Source organism: Magnolia sinica, chromosome 13, assembly GCF_029962835.1.
Source record: "Magnolia sinica isolate HGM2019 chromosome 13, MsV1, whole genome shotgun sequence".
NCBI lineage: Eukaryota > Viridiplantae > Streptophyta > Magnoliopsida > Magnoliales > Magnoliaceae > Magnolia > Magnolia sinica.
This window is the reverse complement of record NC_080585.1, coordinates 51,711,587-51,735,094: the sequence shown is the minus strand read 5'-3', so window position 1 is coordinate 51,735,094 and position 23,508 is coordinate 51,711,587. Positions and strand designations below refer to the sequence as shown.

The 23,508-nt window shown below is 40.6% G+C and overlaps 1 long non-coding RNA gene across 2 annotated transcripts; it reads left to right on the top strand.

The window, feature by feature from the left end:
- Positions 1-992: 992 nt before the first annotated feature.
- On the top strand, positions 993-5,567 carry LOC131224368 (uncharacterized). 2 transcript variants are annotated; one of them, XR_009160857.1, is made up of 4 exons: positions 995-1,621; positions 1,771-1,844; positions 1,975-2,371; positions 5,086-5,567. It is a non-coding gene; the product is annotated as an uncharacterized LOC131224368 (long non-coding RNA). The 2 variants fall into 2 exon arrangements; XR_009160856.1 differs by having other exon boundaries at positions 993-1,621; positions 1,771-2,371.
- Positions 5,568-23,508: the final 17,941 nt, after the last annotated feature.

The following is a 23,508-nucleotide window of genomic DNA, read 5'->3' as shown; positions in this document are numbered from 1 at the left end:
ACGACCCATACCGAGTTGATCCTCATACTTTTGGGTATCATGTCATACCTTTGGAATTATTTATTTGTGAGATAAACAGGTGATACCTAAATGTGGATCAAGGATTGTAGGCACAGAGCCGCTATGGCCGCCTTGGGCTTAGCAATCTGGATAAGGTCATTGACTATATGGGGGTGTTCCAGCTTCCCCAATTTTGCTAGATGAACAGAATTTATTAATTCACTCAGCTAACACGAACATTCATCACATCGTATTAGTTTAGGTTGTGGCCACTTGAGAGTTGTGGTTGTCTGTTGAGGGAGTGTTGGCATTTGCGAATACGGTGTTGGAGTCGCTTATGAAGGAGTGTTGGATTGTGAGGGCATGCATCATCTCATGACAGCATGCATGTGCATTAATAAGAGCATTTAAGAACTGGGTGTTTAAGTTGTTTTATCATTACTTGTGCTTGTGGAATTGATAACATAAGTAACTTATAGTTAATGGAACCACTGAGTAGATCACTTACTCCCACTCTAGGACAGTGTTTTAAAACACCAACCAGACAATACTATCAAGATCTCAGGTGGGTGGGGTTAAAGTGGCTTGCACTGCCGATGTTATGTTTCAGAAGATTGGATTAAACTGAAAATTTTACATAATCATTTTGGGTATGTATATTGTGGCTTGTATAATCCCCATTTTGGGCAATCACCACTATTAAAATTGTATTTTTACTGTTAGCCCTATAATTCTGGATTTTCATTATCTCTACCTCACTTTAGATCCACTAAATTGAATTGCGTTACTCTGATTACTCATATGTGGAATGAATGTGAATATGAACGACACCACTAAAATCATCATTTGAAAACGACTACTCCTTTGGTTTAAGAATGGATTTAGGCCGTTCTTAATATGAAACAGTTTTCACCCGTTCTAAAACTTTTGTTACCCATTGTTTTGACACACAAACCCCCAAACCCTAATGTAAAATACCTTTTTTACATACCGTTCCTCTCAAAACAGTTTCTCTCTCTTTCTCTCTCTCAGTGATTTCATTGCAAAAATCTCTCCTTTTACAAACCTCTCTCCTAAAATCATCCTCTCCCAAAACCGGCTCTCTCTCGTAGAGATTTCATTTTGAAAATCTCTTCAGTTTGTTTCTCTTTTGTAGATTTCCAATCTTTGATTCTCGATTGGAGTTTTCAGTGGTTGCCGCTACTGGAGATGCCCGGGTATGGAAGAAGAACCGGAAGCAACATTAATGAGGGACTAAGATGGATTCACGATGATGGCTGTAGATGGGTTTAGCAATTGCGGGCTGCAAATGTGGCACCGGAGATGAAGATCCGAACAAGGTTGGTTGTCGTCGGGCTGAAGATTCAGCACACCTTGCTAAGAGTTGTTCTGATGGAGGTGGGGGAGCTACACATGATGCTCTGATCTTTGTACTGAGTTATTTGGGTGTGCGGGATCTCCTCGCTGCTAAAAGGGTTTGCCAATCCATGTGTTCGGTAGTTTAGAACGATGCTCTCCTGTGGAGGGGAGTCCATATAGATCAGCTGTTGAGCAAGAGGATTACTGACTATACTATGTGTCCGACCTATCCCTTCTCCTTCATTGTCCCTAAATGTATCAGGTTTGTTTTAGATACTATGTAATTTCTCACTCGGATGTGATTAGAGAATAGTTGGAACTTGTGAGGTTCTAATAACCATTTATCTCCTCAAATATTTATTCAAGATGTGCCCTGCCCTTAGATGATACTTTTTTTCCTGCTGATTCCAGAGATGAAGAAGTACTACAGGCTTCTTCCTTGCGTGCAAGCTGTCGGCTGCCTGTAATTTCTTGGTGTTATTAAGGTTTATGCTAAATAACACTATTTTGTTTCGCCTGATGTGTCTTATGCCTTTTCCCAATCATGATTGACCTAATGATATTTAGGAACTGTTTTAGTATTTCTAATCAACATAAATCACATGATATATTTAGGCACTAGAGTTGTTCTTGCACATTCATCCCAACCTTTAGTTGGTCTCATGATGAATTCATGAAGGTAATCTAATTCAAGTGGTTTAGTGTCTGTAAGTCACACACATTTTTGGATAATTGTTGTTGTTAAGATGTAAGTGGCTAGATAATTGGATGAATCCACTATCCATTAATAGTGACACATCATCATCATCTCAAGCTGAACACAACTAATTGGGCTTGGGCTACACGAATCATGTTCTGCAATTCATAGGACCACATTTCTTCTCTTATTTTGGTTGGATTCTTGTGATGAATTTTTTGCGATCCTCTACTTTAAATTGTTCTACAGCAATGCTGATGAAAATCTTGTCGCAGCCCTTTGCACTCAAAATGGTGGTGAGAGGGGACAACGAAGGTATGCCTTAATTCATATCATCAATTGTGTTTGTTTCCTTGCCTTTTGATTATTTATTTATTTTTTCTAGATATATCACACGGTGGCCATTGCCTACTCAGTTTTCCATGTAGCATATAGCTTATGCAGAAGCTATATTCCAATGCTACTCAGCTTGCTATGTAATATGTAGAGTATGCATCATCATTGTTGAAGCCATATTGCAAGTCAATGGGGTTGGCTACATGAATCCTTTTCCACCATTCTACTCTATCTTTGGTATGTCATATTGATGTAGATTATGTGTATTCGTAAAAATAAAAAAACTTATATATAACATATTTAGGTCTTGTGTTGTTATTCTTTGCCACGGTTCAAGGCTTTGTAATGATTGAAGCAGCCACTTACTAGATAGACAGAACACCCTGATTTCACTAGCATTCATACTGCCTCTAATGGAACTTGCTATCAAGCCTATCACGCACTTATAGTGAGAGTGGGTCCATGGTCTCTAACATCTAAGTATCTAACACTTTTTTAAGTTCACCTTGTTGCTTATGTGTTATACCATGCTGTTGCTCACTAGTAGTTTTAATGAAATAAACAAAACATTTGCGCTTAATTTCTTTACTTCAGAATTTGATTGTCTTAATTTTGATATTATGTATTCTTAATCTAACTTGTTGATTGTAATCCACCTACATCAATCGACTATTAGATAGTGCTTGATTGCAATCAACCTATGTGATAGTCTATTACATTGTACTTGAGGGAGTTTTATGCTCTCATTTGAGGTCCCCAGCCCTGATAAAGGAGGGTTGTGTCATGGTGGCAGCCAGTGTCAAACTTATGCCATCACGTCCAACATGAATTCGAGGAAAAAAATTCACGTAGCCGACCCCAATTAGTTGGGATAAGGCTTAGATGATGTTGACTTTTATTTTTGAAGAATGGCTTAGATAATGATGTATTCTTAATTTCGTATGGAGAGAATTGCTGACATCATCAAGGGAAAATATATGAACCACCACTGGCCCCGACAGCTGAGTGCATTGCAGAAGCCATTGTTGACAACCGGGTTGAATTGGTCCACCTTCCATCTATAGATCTTCCTTTACCATTACCCTCCAAAGAGTGCATAGTCTCTGCATCTCTGGCTTATTGTACTTTCTCATTTTGGAACCATGTAATTGCCATACTCTTCAAGTTTGTACGTTAAATTAGCTTTGCAAAGCTAATTTAACAATCCAAGTTAGGCGCCTAAGTTGAATAAAACTGCCATGGTAGGATCCTTAGCAATATCTGTTTTTTTTAAGGAATAAATGAATTACTTGGTTTGGTTTTAATTTCATTTGGAGCTTTTCTTCTTATATATACAGCTTTCCTTATAACTTGCAGCCATGGGTTATTAAGCCAAACTGGAGAGAGGATCCTGTGTCTGACACTTCTTTTCATAATATTCGGATCTCAGGTTTGAGATGGTACCATCCATTTGGTAGGCCATACCCTTTGATGATTCGTGGCAGTTGAAAAAAAGTCTAACCAAAGAACTATATTCAATGGGCAAAAGGCCATGGATCATGAAATTGAGATAGATACAACAGATACAAAGCTCAAGTGGACCACACCACAAAAAGTTGAGGGGATTGAACGTCTACCATTGAAAACTTCGTGGAGGTTGTAGAAATTTTGGATCAATCTGATATTTGGTTTTTTCCTTCATCCAGGTCTGTTACAAAATCAACTACTATTCTAGCAGAGCGCTTGAACAACAAGCTGCCCAAATCAGGTGGAAATTAATCACCAAATGTTCAACAATGATTTCCACATTTACTTCAATTTCTTGTTGGGGGCCTGTTCCAATATTCTAAAGAAAGTATCAAATTCCCAATCAGCCCAGAACTAAGTTGTTCTGTTTCGACCTTAAAAGATTCTTTTGTCTAATTTTCTAAGTCTTTCTTCTATGTAATTATCTTTTTCGAGTACATGACTAAGTCTTGAATACTTGATTGAATTCATAATTGTTTACTGAAATGTTAATCTGTACTGATGTGTCGATTGAGATTTGCTTTTCTTTGGCAGACTGTACTTAGCCCAACTAATTGGGTTGGCATTGTACTCACTATAAAATAATGAAAATACAAAAATATATTAAATTCCTATATTATAAAGTTGTTATATTGGGTCACTCATGACATTAACAACCATGGACCGTTATAACTGATATGATGGTGTCTTAAAACCTTGCTTGTGGTGTACCCACCATCAATGGCCTTTATTGATGCTGACATGCTCTCAGCTGCCATGGTTGATAATGATGAACTGCACTTCTTTTATAAATATTGCCATCATTTACATAAAATCATGATTCATGACCTCCTTTCAGGCCTTGAAACATGCATATTTCATATCTTGACATGGTAGTGATTTATACCAGACGTTATTTAGTTATGCCTCTTGTTTGTTGCTTCTGTTGAGACTTAACACTTGGTTTATTTTTTTAATGGCACACGTACTTAAAGATGTTTTATGTTCTACTATTGATTCGTAGTCTAGGAACCTAGTAGTTTTTGAAGGAATTTGTTTTCCATTTCCTGTTGAGCATCGAACTGCTTGGATTACATGTACTTATACCTTTCTACTTTGTAAGCCCTTCAGTTAACTAAAATGCTTTTAGTATTATTTTCCTTTGGGAAGTGCAATGATTTGACTTTTTTTTTTCTTGATTTTTGCAGGTTATCTTGGAAGTGGCACCTGAGACTTTGTATGATAAGATTTCCGGGAAAGCTTTTAAAGGGTAGTTATCGAAATATCCTCTCATCAGTGTGGCAGTTTTGTTATCCAAGCATTAGTTTCTTCTACAAGATCCAAAGGTCGGGTATATGCTATAACATTTCCATTCATTTTGGAGATTTTTTTTTCTTTTCTTTTTTCTTATGTTGTTTTGAAGTCCTAATTGAGCCATGATGGACAATTCCATTCTTTTAGGTAAGGTTACTGGTACTGATTGTATATATATCTCTGATATAATCTGTTGGCATATTGTAACCCTGTTCATCTAGTGGAAGCTATGTTTTCAAGATTGCAGGAGTAAGTTATGACAGACAATCAATTTTAAACTACTGTGATTGCTATTTTGCTATTATTTTCCCAATCACAATGATTTCCTAAATGGTTTTACTTCAAAATCATAATGCTTTTACATATGCCCAAGTGAAGGACTTTTAGTGTGGAGGCTGGGGTCAATATGCTTTTCCATACGTTCCTTTTTTTCTTTTTTCTTTTTATTGCAGTTCCTTGTTTTTCACAATGCCTCAGAGCACTTCAAAAAATTAATGGAATTATGAAATATTCGCTTTTCCATCTTTTTTTGACCCCTGCTATTTGGTTTACATTCTTTTCCTCATTTTGTGACATGAAACGCCATGACTTCAGAAGGTTGATCCATGACTGTAGAACCTCTCCAACAACTGAATGGATATTTTGTGAAGCAAATGTGGCTGTGGACATTTCGGCCAAATATGTTGCTAATCAATATCAAATATGGATGGGCAGCTCATATTTTTGTACAGAAAGCGAAGAGCGAAGCTGCAGCTATATTTGGTAATGATGGTGTTTATTTGGAGAAGTACATAAAAAATCTCATGCACATTAAGTTCCAGGTACATATTCCGATTGAACTTTCTATCACATCCATTCCATTATGGGCTGTTTGGATTGGTGGAAATAAATAACTGAGAAAATAAAATCAATTTCCTCATATGTGATGGTTTCCCTTATTTGCGAAAGACGAGGACTGAGGAAATTGATTTCCTTTTCTTCAGATTTCCTAAAAAAAGGTCCATTTTCTTTTCCTTTCTAAAACCCAAGAAATGGGGATTTTCCACCCTTTTAGAGAGACAACTCTCTCTCTTTTACCATTGGCAATTCCACATTTCCATTGAAATCATATATGTTGTTAGGGGAAAAATAGATCGACTTATGGAATGGACCAACTCTACAAACCAGCACGGACCCAATAGGGTTAAAACCACTTAAGAGGCATCTACTGGGAAAGAAAGGTCGACCTTCAAGTAGGTCAATGCAACTGTAAGGCCACTCAGATAAGATGCAACTGTAAGTCCACTCAAATGGTCGGTTGCTGACCTAAACCATAGGTCGGCTATAAGTCGACCTAAACCATAGGTCGGATATAGCTCAATCATATGCCGACTACAGGTCAACTTGATATAGCTCGGATGTAGGTTGGCCATAGCTCGGCATAAGTGGGTCAATGCAACTGTAAGGCCACTCAAATAAGATGCAACTGTAAGTCCACTCAAATGGTCGGTTGCTGACCTAAACCAAAGGTCGGCTATAAGTTGACCTAAACCATAGGTCGGATATAACTCAATCATATGCCGACTATAGGTCAACTTGATATAGCTCAGATGTAGGTCGGCCATAGCTCGGCATAACCTCTGAACAAGATAAATACTGATATGACAGAAGGCTCAGTATTACTTATGTCTACGGTATCTGGCGCCTTTGCCACCCGACCTCTTCTCGAACTAACAGTCCGGGAATCGCTCCAACAGCTCGAAGATCTCTCCCAAGATCTTCGGGAGATAAAAGCAGATCCCGATGATCTCGGACAACCACAATCTCGGGAAGATCCTTGACGGATTTGGAAACCTGTACGGGAAGATATCCGATATATCAGGAATCCTAAATGAGAAAGACTCCATACGGGATGATCCTCCCTCTCATATAAATAAGGGTGATCTTAGCCAATGTAAGGTACGCATATTCTATCACAAAACATGTCTGGTGACTCTTTTCTAAGGGATCATCTCCTATAAAAGACCAAAGGTCCTGACTTAGGCATCGGAGGGTCCCCTGTACAAGCCAGGGTCTCCTTTGTCTCTTACTTTCTCCTGTGCAGGTCCCAGAGGGTTAACCAAGGAGGGTCTACCAGAAAACTACATCAACAGTTTGGCGCCGTTTGTAGGAAACGAGATTATAGCCATTTCCTGCTTTACCAGAAAAGCTACAATGGCCAAAGGGAAGAAGAAAATCTAAACTCCCCTGGTTGCCGTTGACTGCACGCCGTCCCCAGAGAAGCTTGATAGTCAATGGGGCTCCGCGTCCCAACATCAGGCCGATTCCGACGCAGGGAGGCAAGGTCAGCGCTCTCTTGTGAAAGGAGGTCAGTTGAACTCTCTCGAACTGTAAGTGGAGATGCTGACTAGTAATATGAACACCATGAAACAAATGTTGGAACGACTGCAACCCCAACATGTCCAGGGGACCATTAATGGGGACAGACAAATAGGCCACGTTCCCCCTCGATCATCCAGTGCGTCTGCTGCGTCTCAAAGGAGCCGACAACATGGTTCGACTAATCCAGCCCCGACCTACATTTCCAGAACTATCACTCTGTCAGCTTTTGACCTATGCCATGAACTATATCGAAAGAAGCATGGAAAAGCCTCGGCTGAAGCTACGGCAGAGAGCGGTGAACCCTGAGAGGTCGAGCTAAAAACTTGTGAGATCAGATCGGAGACATGTAGTAGGCCTACCAAACTAACGCATTGACTCTAATGCAAGCTATAATGGAGGAATTCGATCCCCCATTTACTGCTGACATCAAGTAGGCACGACTGCCAGATAGATTCCGGTTACCTCAGATCGCTCCGTTCTTAAGAAATACTAACCCGTCGAAGCACGTGGAGTCCTTCAAAGTCTACATGGAACTCCATAACGCTTCTGATGAGGTCATGTGTCGAGCCTTTTCCCTAACCTTAGCTAGGGTTGCTCGACTGTGGTTCAGGTAGTTGAAACCGAACTCCATTAGTTCGTTCTCCTAACTTAGCCAAACCTTTGTCATGAACTTTATCAGAGGAAAGAAGAGGCTTAAAGCACCTGCCCACCTCCTTCACATCATTCAAAAAGACAACAAGCTTTGAAAGACTACATCAAATGCTTCAAGCAGGAAGCTTTGCAGGTTCGGAAGCACTTGGAAGAGCTCGCCCTAAACGTCATCATGGGAGGGCTGAGAGATCGCCGGTTCCTCTTTTCACTGGACAAGAGCCCTCCCATGACATTGGCCGAATTACTGAACAAGTCGCATAAGTATGCTAATGCTGAAGAAGCTCATATCCTGCGAGAGGCTGTCCAGAAGAAAGCCCTTCCGACCAAAGCACAATAGATAAGGGAATGACCAAGTTAGGCCAATTCGAATAGAAAGAGGAAGGATGATCAATCGCAGAACAATCATCGCCTGAACAAGCGGCCCGACAATAAATTTAAAACTTACACTCCTCTCAACAAACACCAGAACAAGTTCTGATGGAGACCTAGGACAACCATATCCTCCACTGGCTGAACAAGTTGAAGTCCGATCCCAAAAATAGAAGCAAAAAAAATATTGTCACTTTCATCGGGATTATGGACATAACATAAGTCACTGTTTTGACCTCAAACAAGAGATCGAGACACTCATTTATAGTGACCATCTTGAGGAGTACGTCAATCATAGAGGAGATTGGGTCACAGTGAAAGATGAACAGCCAGTCAACAATGAGCTGACTGGGGAGATCTGCACGATCTTCGAGGGCCACAGAGGCGAAGGAGATTCAAATAATGCTCGAAGATACACGTGAGGAACATTGGTCACCCCAAAGATGAAGTTTTACTTGTCGGAAGACCTTTGAAAGAGCAAAAGGTGGTGACTCATAACCTAACCTTTACCAAAGAAGATGCCCGAGGAATCCACCATCCACACGACGACGCACTTGTGGTCACCCTGACCATATCCAATCCTAAAGTATTCCAAATCCTTGTAACATCCCAAAATTTTTACGACCAGAGTTTATGCTCGTGCCCGAGAAAACTAAGCGTTAATAATGTATAAATTGGATGCTTTAAAAATCGCACCCTATTTTTTTCATTTAGATATCACATTCAGTTACATTCATGAAGGTAATCATTCATGACAATAAAATCAACTTTGATTATTATTAAAAGAATTTAATAAAATATCAAATGCCCTCTCAATGGGAGCTTATTACATTATTGAGTTCGCAACGGAAATATAAATCTAAATTATAGGACTATCTTCATAATCTTTTAATATAATCTTCCATAGGGAGATGGTCCCCTAGGTCTTTGATCTGTGCATCACCTACGTCATCTATACGGTTGGAGAGGGTCAACGCCCTACTCATAGTGATGGTTATCATTTAAGATTAACAATAATTTAAGAGATTCATAAAAATAATGTAAGGGTTCTGATACGTCACGTACTTCATTACTACGAGAGGTATCAATATGCGCAACTAAGATATATATATATGAATGCATGCCTAACAAAGTGTGTGCGGCTCCTCATGCGTAGTGATCATCACAATATGAAATATAATTCATAGCAACCCGACTCGACCCGCATCCCATAACTACGGATATTCGCTGGCATGTCCAACGCTACAGTGGATTTACATTAACACCTCGAGGTGACACAACACATGAGTCAGATGAATTGCGTGACATGATTTGTTCATGGAGCGACTATTTGCGACATCAAATCTCGAAAGTGATGTAACGACATTGCGAATTGCTTACATCAATTTGTGCACCACTACTCAAAAACCCATGGAGTTACATGATGACCAAGAGGGTCTCTACCCAGAGCACATTACGTCCATGATATAATAATTGAATCATTAATTATGATACCTTCAACACATCACTTGCATCAAAGAGAATGTAAACTGAATCATGAGGGTTTTGGAATATTAAGACACATGCCCAAGCCATAAAGGTAGATATCACAAGGCTAACAAAATAAAGAGAAGAGAAGCAATGACTAACTCAACAAAGATGAGAGTGACAATGGCCAACTAATTAAAGAGGAGCAATGACTAACTCAACAAAAAGGAGAGTGGCAATGGCCAATTCAATGATAAGAAGAGTGGCAATGACCAACTTAATAATAAGAAGAGTTACAATGGCCAACCCAATAAAGAAAAGATTAGTGAGGGCTAACTCAACAAAAATTGGTAAAGGCAAGGGTAAGGCTTGTATCCATTGCCCCATATATATTCATAAAGACTGTGGATAATTAAAGTCATACCAAAATTCTGAAAGGATAAATAATTAATGTTGGAAAATTAAACAATTGCATGGAAGTTCACAGTATCATAAAAGCATGTAAAAGGCAAGATAATATAATCTTAAACCATATAAGCTTAAAGGGAAAAACCCTCACCTTTAACACATCACTTGTATCAAAGAGAATGTAAACTGAATCATGGGGGTTTTAGAATATCAAGACACATGCCCAAGCCATAAAGCTAGATATCACAAGACTAACAAAATAAAGAGAAGAGTAGCAATGTCTAACTCAACAAAGAGGAGATTAGTAATGGCCAACTCAACCAAGAGGAGAGTAGTAATGGCTAACTCAACAAAGAGGAGAGTGGCAATGGCCAACTCAATGATAAGAAGAGTGGCAATGGCCAACTCAATAATAAGAAGAGTGGTAATGACCAACCCAATAAAGAAAAGAGTAATGATGGCTAACTCAACAAAAACTGGTAAAGGCAAGGGCAAGTCTTGTATCCATCGCTCCACATAAATTCATAAAGATTACACATAATTAAAGTCATACCAAAATTTTCAAAGGATAAATAATTAATGTTGGTAAATTAAACAATTGCAGGGAAATTCATAGTATCATAAAAGCATGTAAAAGGCAAGATAATATCATCTTAAATAAAGTAAGCTTAAAGGAGAAAACCCTTACCTTGAGTCGTTCGATCATCTACTAATAACGTTGTTAATCTAGGGGGTTCTTAGCATCAACTTGTTTCCTTTATCCTATTCCACATGATCCAAATAGTTAGAATTTAGAGTGTAGTTTTAGTTTCTACTAGATTATATCCAAGTTCATCCCGTTATTTCTACATCTATTGTTGTGGAAAGAGGAGAAAGGTTTCAGGAAGCAAAAAGGAGCTTTGGATTTTGAACCTGGACCAAAATTGGTAGCAAATCAGAGGGTTTGTGAGGTCAATCTGACCGAAGCTGGATTGACGTCCGACTTTCCCTCTCGTTTCTTCCTCCTTGTTTCTTTCTTTCTTCCTTCTTCTGTCCTTTAGACGTCTTTCCTCTTATTGTGCTTCCTCTAAACGCTGGACGAAGATTTTTTTTATAGTAGTGGGAAGAGTCTTCTAGACTCTTCCTACAAAACCTTACGCAGTGTGTTGTGCAGTAAGGAAACAAACACATTTCTTTACGTAGTCCCTGTTTTTTGTGCAACAAGGATTGGAACAACGTGATGGCCCACAATTCTCCTTCCGATCTCTTCTGTCGATGTGGGAGGAGTCAGAATCCACGCCTTTGTGGTTTGGACAGTTTGGATGGGGGCCATGATCTTGATTCTGGTCGTCCTGCACGCGGAGAGTTTGGGGTGCGTCCCGTTCTCTCGCTGATTGCGTTTGTTGCGGAAATGGGTCGGTCTGTGTTACTTAATGGGGCCCACGATAGTGGATATCTGGAAAATTCACTCCTTCCATTAGGTTTGTCATGAAATCTTGGCCTAGGAGAATGTGGTGTAGATTAAGTTCTAGGTGGCCCATTGAGTTGTTCTTGGCACGATTACTCGAATGTCTGGATGGATGGGGGACTTTCCTTTGATTTCTTCCTGGAGAGTGCTCGCTAGGTTTTGATCGGGAGCTCCGTCTGCATCTGATGGAAGGTTTAGATTAGTCATATGGGCCAAGCTGGTGGGCCATGAATGATGCTAGCGGCCGTCCGTTCGAATCCTATGTCGGCGAGAAAACAGGAAGAGAGAGAGAGAGAGAGTTCTCTCTTTCTTTGGAAGTTGCGGGTCAAGCTAAGTTTGACCGTGAGGAGGTTTCCAGTGCTCTGTGGTTGCACATGTCCCGTGCACACGCTCTTTGCATATGGGGCCTACAGTGATGTTTGGGGAAATCTATCCCGTCCATTTGTTTTGCCATTCATTAATATGACTAGTCCTAAAGTATGGGATGTATATGGGTCTTAAGTGGGTCATCTTAAGTGGATATTTATTTTAGTCGTTGATCTTGCTAATCCATGGGCTGAAATTTGACAAGTACGGTTAATTTATGATAATCATGCCTGATATAAAATTTTCATGAAACGGATCAGGAGAGCATGTGATTTGGAAACGTAAGGTAATAGGTTAATGACATTTTTGTAATTATTGTTGATCTAAGGGTTTTGTGGAACTTAGTGGTCCTACATGGTTACATGCACATTCCTTAAATAGTTCTTAGAAAAGGACTTACATCTAAATCATTATGGATAGAGAATTATTCACCAATTTAATTAAGGGACAACATATATATTGAACCACATGATGGATGGTCTTATCTTAAAATCAACAGTCGGATGACCTGATCTATGAATGAAAATTATTCCCAATAGTCAGATTCTTGTTGGAGAATAGATGAATTGTTAGGATAATTGGATTGGTATGTACACCTGTACATAACAAGTTAAATTTCATAGTAACACTTGAGAACTTTTAATACTCGGGAATTGAAAAGTTCGAGGCATTACACTCTTTGCTCAGGTTTTCGACAAAATGGGAGCTGGTCGATCTCGACTTCGACCTATTAAAACCCTATATCTCGGTTTCTCAGGCGAACAAGTCATACCTGAGGGAGCAATACAACTTTCACTTACGGCCGGAGATGGACAAAACCAAGTCACTACAATGGTTGATTTTTTGGTAGTGGATTGTCCGTCTGTCTACAATGCGATCCTTGGCCGACCATCTCTGAATGCTCTGTGAGCTGTGGTTTTGACCTACCACTTAGCCATAAAGTTTCCAACTGAGCAAGGCATTAGATCAGTGAAGGGCGATCAACACGATGCTCAATAATGCTACGCGATGGCACTAAGAGCTTCACACCAAGAGATGACCGTCACTTCTCTGGATTCTCATGAGGATTTCGAAGAAAGAAGCCGGGTAAAGCCCGTATCTTAGTACCGTACCGTTCCACCAACTCCCATGATCCTATTTGATGAATTTCGACGACCTGTGACGTGCAGACAGCGATTGCATGTGACCTTAAGTCACATCTCGAAGGTCAGAGTCGACTCAACTCGAAACCTATACCCTAGCGACCACGCCGTCGCCGTGATTCCAACGTCGCCTCTTGCGCACTAATGCGATACCCATGTTAGGAGTTGTGGGCCTGCGTATATCTCGAGAAAATGCCGTGCATTACAAATCCTGAGGGAGGAATGTCTACGCATCCTTTCACATCAACTAGTCAAGTACAACCCATGACTAGCCTATGCTTTTCTTCCCACCAAGACAAGAAACCCATTCCTAAAGTCAACTCTCATGTTACTCTCCTCTTACACCACCACACCTTTCACCCCATCCTTTCTTACACACTCATCCCTCTCTCCTTACATCTCCGATATTTCACTCATTCTATTCTCTACCATTCCCTTGCAACCAAGAGAAGGAAACAAAATCCTAAGGAGAGAAAAGAAGCTAACTGCTAGACCCATTTTCCTATCCCAAATCTCACTATCCAACCATCTAAACTTCATCATCCACCATTGAGAAGAGAGCTTAGGAGCTAAGGAGTTCAAGGAACCAAGAAGAAGAACTATAGGTGGGTGTTTATAGGATTAGATTGTAATTCTTAATGATGGGCCAAGTGGGGCCCACCGGTTAATGGTATGGATCCTATTTGGGGCCTAAGGTATGGCCAATGGCCCACTACAATTCATATATGTAAATCCATGATGGGGCCATTCTCCATGGATCTCACCATGATATTATTTGATAATCAACATGTAGAGGTCATCTGGACCTTGAGTTTGTGGTGGGGATAGTATCCCCATCTTGATTTCCTTATTTGAGGGCCCACATGTTTTGCGACTCATCTTGATGTATGTATAATAGCTCGAAAGGGAGCTCATAGTGCCGGAGCTCCCTTCCACCACGCGTCTCTCTCCCTCTATCTCTCTCTTTCCCTGTTGATGGCCCACCATCATGATGCATGAATTTTATCCACGCTGTCCATTCAGTGGACCGAACCTCTGTCCACAATGGGCCCACCTTGCTGCCTGGTTTGTGGCCTGCATGACCGATTGGTCACACAGACCCAAATGAAGGGAAAACACTAATATCAGCATGATCCCCATCTGGTGGGCCCCATCTGTGGACCGCACTATGATGTATATTCCATCCACGCCATCCATCCAGTAGGTAGGGTCCACCTTGCTGCTGGACTGACCGTCCAGTGGCCCACTTGCCTGTCCATTTTGGACAGGCCTATATGTAAGGAAGACACCAATATCAGCTTGATCAGCCGCTGGTAGGCCATGTACACGTGGACCCACCCTGATGTATGCGTCATCCACACCATCCAGCAGGTGGGATGGTGGGACCCACCATGTATGTATTATATCCACACCGTCCAGTAGGTGGGACGGTGGGACCCACCATGTATGTATTATATCCACACCATCCAGTAGGTGGGATAGTGGGACCCATCATGTATGTATTATATCCACATCGTCCAGCAGGTGGGACGACGTGTAACGTCTCAGAAAAATCCATAAAAAGACCCGAGTATCACCTCAGGTAGAAATCACTAAGGATCGAATTCTGTAGAAATTAGACCAAATTTTATTAAGTACTAAACTGAATTAATTAGTGGATTTGCTTGAACCACTATCTATACGAACTGTAAGACCCAAAACCATTAGAATTGCTAACTCAACATTACTTGAAAATCTAGGAACAGTCTCAAAACCCAGTTGCTCTCGAGAGCGCATTGAAACTCCGTATTGGACCTGGACCGCACGTCGAAAGTCCGATGACTGCGAAACTATAAGGTTATGACCGCCTTACTGGACTTGACAACCATCGTGGGAATCGAGTCCAAATAGTGTCCAGAAACGCACAACTTGATCCTGGAGCGAAGTGTGTGAGAAACGGAAATATCTTCAAAAAATGAACTCAAACTTAAGTGAATTGGGCCATTCGCTTGCAGGCCAAATTTAAGGTTTCAGATCGTCAGATTTTGACCTAACTACACCCTTAGATTAGGAAAATTTCCCTGCACCCATTGGTTTACTTGTGGCCCTGATCGAGTGCCGATGACCATTGAACTGAAACGGGTCCTCCACGATTGATCCACTAATCCGATCAGACCGAAACCCTAACCTAGCTTAGATCGATGGTCAGGGAACTTTCTCTAGACTGTATGCGAACAATGGACCTCCAGATGAGCTCCGTTGGCCCGAAACAGCCATCCTTTGGCTACGCCCTAAGTATACCATGGCCTTGGGGCCATTGACGTCAGTTCTGAGCCTATATAAGGACCTAAACCTACCCCCTCTCATTTCATACGAATTTTCCTAACCTTAGGAGAGAGAAGAGAGAAAAGAGGAGAAAAGAGTGAGGCGAAGAGAGAAAGTTCAGGAGATCGTTATTGGGATTCATTCCCATTGCTCCTCGTGTTGAATCACCACCCCACCGTCACTACACCGTTAATTCTAGCTTCGATTTGGATAAGGAATCCTAACCCTAATCTCGTTCTTAGAATCCAAATAGAAGAATTAGCGAAATAACTAACCTATTTCAATGTTTAGGTAGCCGTTGTGCCGTAGACAAGGAAATGTTGTACGAATCAAGTTTGTATCGAGAGTACCGATGAAAGGTGCGGACTATAAACGTTTAGGTTATGGTTTTCAAGGCTTTCAATGTCGGCAATGATTTATGTCTGACTTGATTGCTGCCCTATGATCTTAGTTACGGCGTTTTCAATATATCATGTATGTGTAAACTAGGTTGTATACTAAAATGCATTCCTTGTGTTTGCTGAAATGTTCGAATGAATAGGAAATTATGATATATGCTTCCCATGGCTATTAATCTAGAATTCATGTTTGTTTTATGTGTGGCAACTCCGTTGTGAAAAGATTTTCCTTGATATATGTTATAACTAATTTATTACATGTATGTTGAAATGTGAGTCTAAATGTTTGATAAAATGCATGAATGAGAAATTGCTTGTGAAAATGTATTTAATGAGGGTATTGAGATAGGATTCTTAATTATCTTATCTATAGTTATAGTTTCTTTCATGTAACCTATCTTGCTACTACATGATTTATGGATGAAATGCCTATGTATGTTAACATGTGCAATATGGTTGTTAAAATGCCTGAATGGGAATTGTAATTGAATTGGTTGTTAAATGCTATTTTGACTATCAAATATGAATGCATATTATATTTAAGTATGATTGGGACTAATGTGTAGTCCAGGCAATCGATAACGGTTTCTGATCGAGTGGCCGAACTAACCTCGCCACAATGGATACGTTCAACGAATCCAAGTTGTACAGTGATTATTGGCAGTGGTTAGGCCACGAGGAGTGCATATGCGCTCCATGTCAATTAATTTAGCGTGCGCTCGTACCAATCGAATTTGTCAAGTAACTCGATTAGCCTAATGTGTGTTTACCATGTATGGATGTTACTGCTTGAATCTAAGGTGCCACTTACCAATGTAAATCCCGTTTCAACCATGGTACCGATCCGCTAAGACTCATGAGCTAGGCATGGTGGTATGGGACACCGTGGTCGACCTGTCAACCTACGCTGGGGTGACGAGCCTCCCCGTAGTGACCAGTGAGCAACCTAAACTCATGAGCTGAATACGGTGGTATGGGACACTGTATTCGAGCTGTCGACCTACGCTAAGGTGATGAGCCTTCCCGTAGTGACCTCGAGTATAAACTAGGCCTGCGTCGAGGTGATGAGTCTCCCGTAGTGACCTGAACTTGCCTATCCACTGCTTTTCAAATCAGGGATGATGTTGCCCTATAACTCACATATCATATGTGATTAACTAGGATTGATGACCCTAGATGGATCATTGTTTGGGTAAATGATATAAAGGGAGGTACCTTAGCTTCCCGAATCTACTGTATGAATAGGCCTAATTAAGAAATCGGCTAACATGTGCATGCACCGTATTGCATGTGCTTTAGCGATGAAGGCACAGTGGGAGTAGCATATGCGACCGAGAGATGGTGTCGCTGAGGGAGTGCAGGCGAGGGCATGCATCATTATAACATATCATTCCTGCATTAACAAGAGTACTTAGGACATGATTGTTGTACTGCTTTATCATTATTGCTTGACTAAATTGATAACATGTTAACCTTTGCCTTATAGCTCCACTGAGTTGATCACTCACTCCCACTTTGGGACAGTGTTTTAAAACACCAACCAGACTTTAATTTAGATGCAAATAGTGATGCGGCTTACATGACGGAGCCGGACTTCATAGATGAGGAGGAGGAATTCTCTTATATGCAGCTATCAGGCGGGTCTCTATAGACCTTGCTGATGTTTTATTTAAACCAACACGATTTAAATGATTTTTAAACTCGCAAGTATACGAATCAGATACAGATACGGTACGTATTACGAGATCGTTCCCACGAGGACTGGTCGTCACAATTCAAATCTATGATTCTCCTTAACTAATCCAACAAATAATGAAATGAATTACTAAGCACAATTTTATGAAAAACAATTAATTAAGAACAGGGAAGAAAATTCAATCAGAGAGAGAGCACTAGGACTTTCGAATCCACCCCTAATTATCCTAACCCTTGTTTTGTCTGTTGATTCACCTTGATCTAGATTGATACCACTTATACAGAGAAAGCACAATCTGTGTCCTTAATCGGGCATACAGACTGTCTAATTCCTTTAAGCAATGCCATGAATGACATATCCCATGTCCTTGGTCGGGTACATGGAATGTACATTCATTAAAGCACCCTGTTTCTTCCTCTATAGGAAACTTGTTCTTGATCAGACACAAGCACCTATAATAAGCATCCAAACAACATCCATATATATACTTTAATCAAGTTCATAGATGGAGAAGTATAGAATTTAAACCCATAAAGCCCACTTAAAGAAAGAAACAAATTAATTAAAATTCAAAGTAAATCAACCAATACAAGAGCTAATCAAATTAGGGGCTTCATCTCAGCCCTAGCTGAGAGATTAGTGACCCATAAAATCCATAAAAAATATTAAATAAAATTCATAAAAGAAACGTCAAACCAAACAATCTCTCTCTCTCTTCTTTCTTCTCTTTCTTCTCTTTCTTCTCTTTCTTCTCTCCCTTGCTCCAGATCTGGAATCCCCTGGTTCCCAATGCCTTTCCCACGTCTAAAACTCCCCTTTCATAGCTGCTGGATGGCTGGGGTTGGTGGCAGAGTCGTAGAAGGACTCGGAGTATAAATTTTTACAGCCGTGATCGGTGGGCCCCACAGAGGTGTTTTCTGGAAAATTCACCCTGTCCATTGGATTCAGAACGAAATTTCAGTCAAGAATGGGTGGTTTTGAATGTCCATTGACACGGCCCAGAGAAGAAATTACAAAAAGATCAGTTTTGAATGTCGCCGGGTAGCCCTTTTGTGGCCTCTGTACCGCACACGTGTGTTCGCATGGGAGTGGAATATCAGCATGGTTTTGTAGTTCTCGAACCCATCTACACGATGGACGGCTCGGATCGGCCGTACGGGTGACGTACAGGGCCCACAATCCTTCGCAAAAACGGCCAGCGGAAGACGCTACGCGGACGCGAAAACAACTTCCGTGGCAATGGTGGGACCCATTTTGATAATTATTTCAATAATCCACTCCGTCCATTGCATGGAGGATGAAAAAGCGGCTAGGAATGCCCAATTTCGAGTTAGAGTTGCGGTGGCCCACAGAGTTTTGAACTCACCGTCCATTCTGTTTTTAAACAGTTGAAAAACTAATAACGTGATGTCTTCAAATTCCGTCAGCTAGGCACAGGTTGTGGCTGCCCCAGGGAACGAATGAACGGTCGGGATCAACCGTACGGACGATGGGTGGGGCCCACAACTGCAACCGATCAACGCCTATGCGAACGCTGTAACGGCAGTTGCCGTTTTTGCTGAAGACGGTCGGTCAAACCGACTTTGACGAGTTTTAGTGGTCGGGTGCGGCGCGGCTACGCGTGTCTTCAATACACACGCCACCCATGCGGGGTCCACTACGATGCTGTAGAGAAATCTAATCCATCCATCCTGTTTCACATCTTATTCAAACCGTCTGGGTCAATTTTGAAGTATATCTAGATTGTAAGCGGACCTAAAATTGGAGATTAATGGGCTAATTTGTCCGTTGGCCCACTTCTCGAGATATCCAATGGTTGAAATTTAATATGTACGGTTTATTTATGGCATCCAGGCCATATATGAAGTTTCGAGTCAATCGGATGGCGGGAACCATGTGATCTTGCATTCTGGACCATTTTCGGGCCTTTTTAATGTGAACGGCTTGATTTCCTCGGGTCCCTGGCATATAAATTCTTCAGTCTTAGTTCTCTGGGGTGCGTGCCTTGCTCTGGAGACTTTGGATCATAAAATCCATGCCTTTAACATCAATTTTCAATACACACTCCTGATTTCATCCTGTAATAAAAACACGAGTAAAACACTCCATTAAGCCTCATCATGTACGTCAATTTAGGCAATTACTGGGGTCTGATATGCAATATTTGACCCTGATCACAACCCCCAACCAGCATTTTGCTAGTCCCGAGCAAAACATGCGAAAAATAATTTTAGAAATAAAAGATGATTCCTGTAAACTCAAGTGACTTGTGAACAGATAGCTGAGATGTGAAAATTCTAAGATTCATGAATGGTAAGTAGAATTTTCTCCTGAAATCAAGCTCCCAGTAGACTTCATAATCAAGTTCAACATATTAATCCATTAATTAGAACATTCCTAAACATTGAGTTCCACAGGTGTATAGTATAATCTCAGCTTACAATCATTAAGAGTTCCAATAATCAATTTCATGCTAAAATTGATAATTAACAACAGAATTCCTGACAACCAACACTAGCATTTTAGAAATTTTATTTTTATTTTTATTTTTATTTTTATTTTCTTTATGAACAGTACGCCAAGGAAGGGAATCAAATCCTCACCTACAGGGAGCAAACCTATGGTGAAAACTCGTCGCCTCATTTTTTTTATAAGTCAACTATGGAGAATCAAATCTACACCTATAGGGAGCAAACCTATGGTGAAGATTATGTGACTTAGCCTTTTAATTCTTCTTTTTACCAAGTTAATCATTCAGTTATCGAACCAAAACTTAATGTGCAAGCGAGATGTGATATGTGAAATCATGACTCAATCAATGTTTACAACGTCTAATCATGGATTAACAATTCAAAATTGACTGTGAACTCAAGAAGATGGCCGAATCCAAGAGTCATTAGTTACCAACATCATGTATCTTATAATGTTAAAATCACAACTATCCTTCAAAATCACTTTGAATTCAATAGAAATTCAGTAAAAATTTTAAAATTTTCACAAATTTTGCTCAAGACCAAGAAAATACTGATTAGGTAACCTAATCTCCCACCCCCAACCTAAAATCGACATTGTCCTCAATGTAAAAGAAATAAACAAGCAATGCACATGGGACAACGAGAATAAAAGAGGAGTGATGAAAAGATAATACCTGGATGGAGAATCAAGAAGCTTTCTCAAAATTTGTGAAAAATTTCAACGTAAAAGCGAGTTAGCACAAGAGAGAAATCAACATAAGCAAAAATAACAAAAAGAAAAACAAAAGAAGATCCTACCTATACCACTTTCGCAGGTGCTCTCGATTGCATTTAGCGCATGCAACAAGCCTTTAAACCCCTAGGTTACCCCTAGTGGACGAGTTGTAGTCTCGTGAGGGTTTGCAGTAATGTTACCCACAAACATTGAAGTAACTAACTAAGAAAAATGAAAATGAATGAAATAAAAAGCAAGACAATAAAGCAAAAGGCTGGGTTGCCTCCCATGAGCGCTAAGTTTAACGTCTTCAGCCAGACAAGAACGGACCATGAATGAAATAATCTTTATAACCAGGGTCCGCCAAAGAAATTACCTCAACACTTTCATTAACCGATCCCAGACAAGTGATGTGAGTTCCCATGAACTGTGCTATCTGAAATAAGGCAACTGACACTGTCGTCAAATAATTTAAGGACTTCTGCTCGAACGACTTCTTCTATGTTAGGATCACGCTTCCTTTGCATGTTATGCGATATTACCACAGCATGATCCATCCATACAGTGGGGCATACTCCCTGGATTTTTTCTATCTTCCGTTCAATTGCTGCCTTATATGCTCTAAGAACATTAAGCAGCCTGCTCGCCTTTGTCTTCTCAGAGTTACAAACTGTGCTGTCAGGAAGAGTCTCAGAGGGATGAAGAGGTTCCACTTTCGCTCTCCATTTTTCAGTCTCCAATATAGGAGTAGAGTCGAGCAATGCATTGACTTCATGGATGGGACTATCAATGTCAAAATCCATGCCCGATTGTGCTAAGCAGGTCTCAAGAGGATCTTCAAAAGATGTACGGAAGGAGTCCTGCACAAGGCTCTCGATCATGTCCACTTCAAATATGTCATCCAAATCTGAGGGTTGTTGTCCTGCATTAAAAACATTGAGTTTAATATTCATGTTACCAAAGGACAATTTCATAACTCCATTCCTGCAATTGATAATAGCATTAGATGTGGCCAAAAATGGACGACCCAAAATGACTGGGATCTGACTATGAAGATTCTGGACAGGCTGAGTATCTATAACTATGAAATCCACTGGAAAATAAAATTTATCAACCTGGATTAACACATCTTCAATAACACCCCGGGGCACCTTGATAGATCTATCGGCTAGTTGTAATCTTACCTTAGTCGGTTTCAGCTCACCAAGTCCTAGCTGCTCATAAACCGAATATGGTAACAAATTGACGCTCGCCCCTAAATCAAGTAATGCCTTCCCGATCTTATGATCTCCTATGCCGCAAGAAATGGTGGGAGCTCCTGGATCCCTAAATTTAGGAGGGGTGTTATGTTGAATCATGGAGCTGAGCTGCTCTACAAGGAAGACTTTCTTATGAACATTCTGCTTACGCTTTTGAGTGCATAAATCTTTAAGAAACTTAGAGTAAGCAGGGACTTGCTTGATAGCGTCAAGCAACGGGATGTTGACTTGCACTTTTTGAAACACATCCAAGATTTTATCATAGTTATTTCTTTTCTTTATTGGTGCCAGACGTTGAGGAAAGGGTGCTTTGGGCACATAAGGTGGCACATTAGTGGCTCTTGGAGAGTTAGAGAGCTTTTGGACTTTGGATGCATTGGTATGGCTCTCTACTTCATCTTGATCTTCTGTTTTAGAATTTGATTCATCCCCAGGCATCTCTATTCTGTTATCAATCTGCTTGCCTGACCTAAGGGTAGTGATCGATTTGGCCTGTTCATGATATTGCCCTTGGTTGGAATTAGAGCCAATCTCATACTGTCCCTTATGTAAGCTTTGCTGGTTGGCCAGTAAGGTTTGTTGGGTGTCTTTTTGGAATGGAGAGAACTCTGCATGAAAAGATGGAGTGTATCCTCAAGAGATGGTTTCCTTGATTGTGTAGGCAGTTGTTGATATTGAGGAAACTGTTGAGGTTGTTGACTGCCAACTTGGAGGTGTGGTTGCATGGGAGGATTTTCAGATGGTCCTCATTGTTGTGGTCCTTTTGCCCAAGAGAAATTTGGATGTCTAGCCCACCCTGGGTTGTATGTGTTCGAGTAAGGATCATTCCCTGATTTTTGAAAAGTGTTCATAGCATGAACTTGTTCAGAGAGAAGTTCTGGGAATGCTGCACCAGATGGACAAGACTGCATAGGATGGGCAGGACTAGAACATGTGGCATATGCCTCGACTTGAGCTGTTTGTGGTGGTCCATTATTTAATACCAGAGCATCAACTTTCTTTGTCAGGTTATCAAGCTTGGCGCTCAGCTCTGGCATGACTCCTATCTCATATATACCACCTCTCTTCTGTGGTTGGGGACTTCTGTCACCTCTATTTGAATAATCCCATTGCTGGGAATTTTCGCACAAGGTTTTAAAGAAGTTCCACGCTTCGACATCACTTTTGGTCATGAATGACCCTCCACTGGTGGCATCAACCATGCGACGGTTCTGTGGTGTCAGACCGTCATAGAAGTATTGAACTTGTTGCCACTTCTCA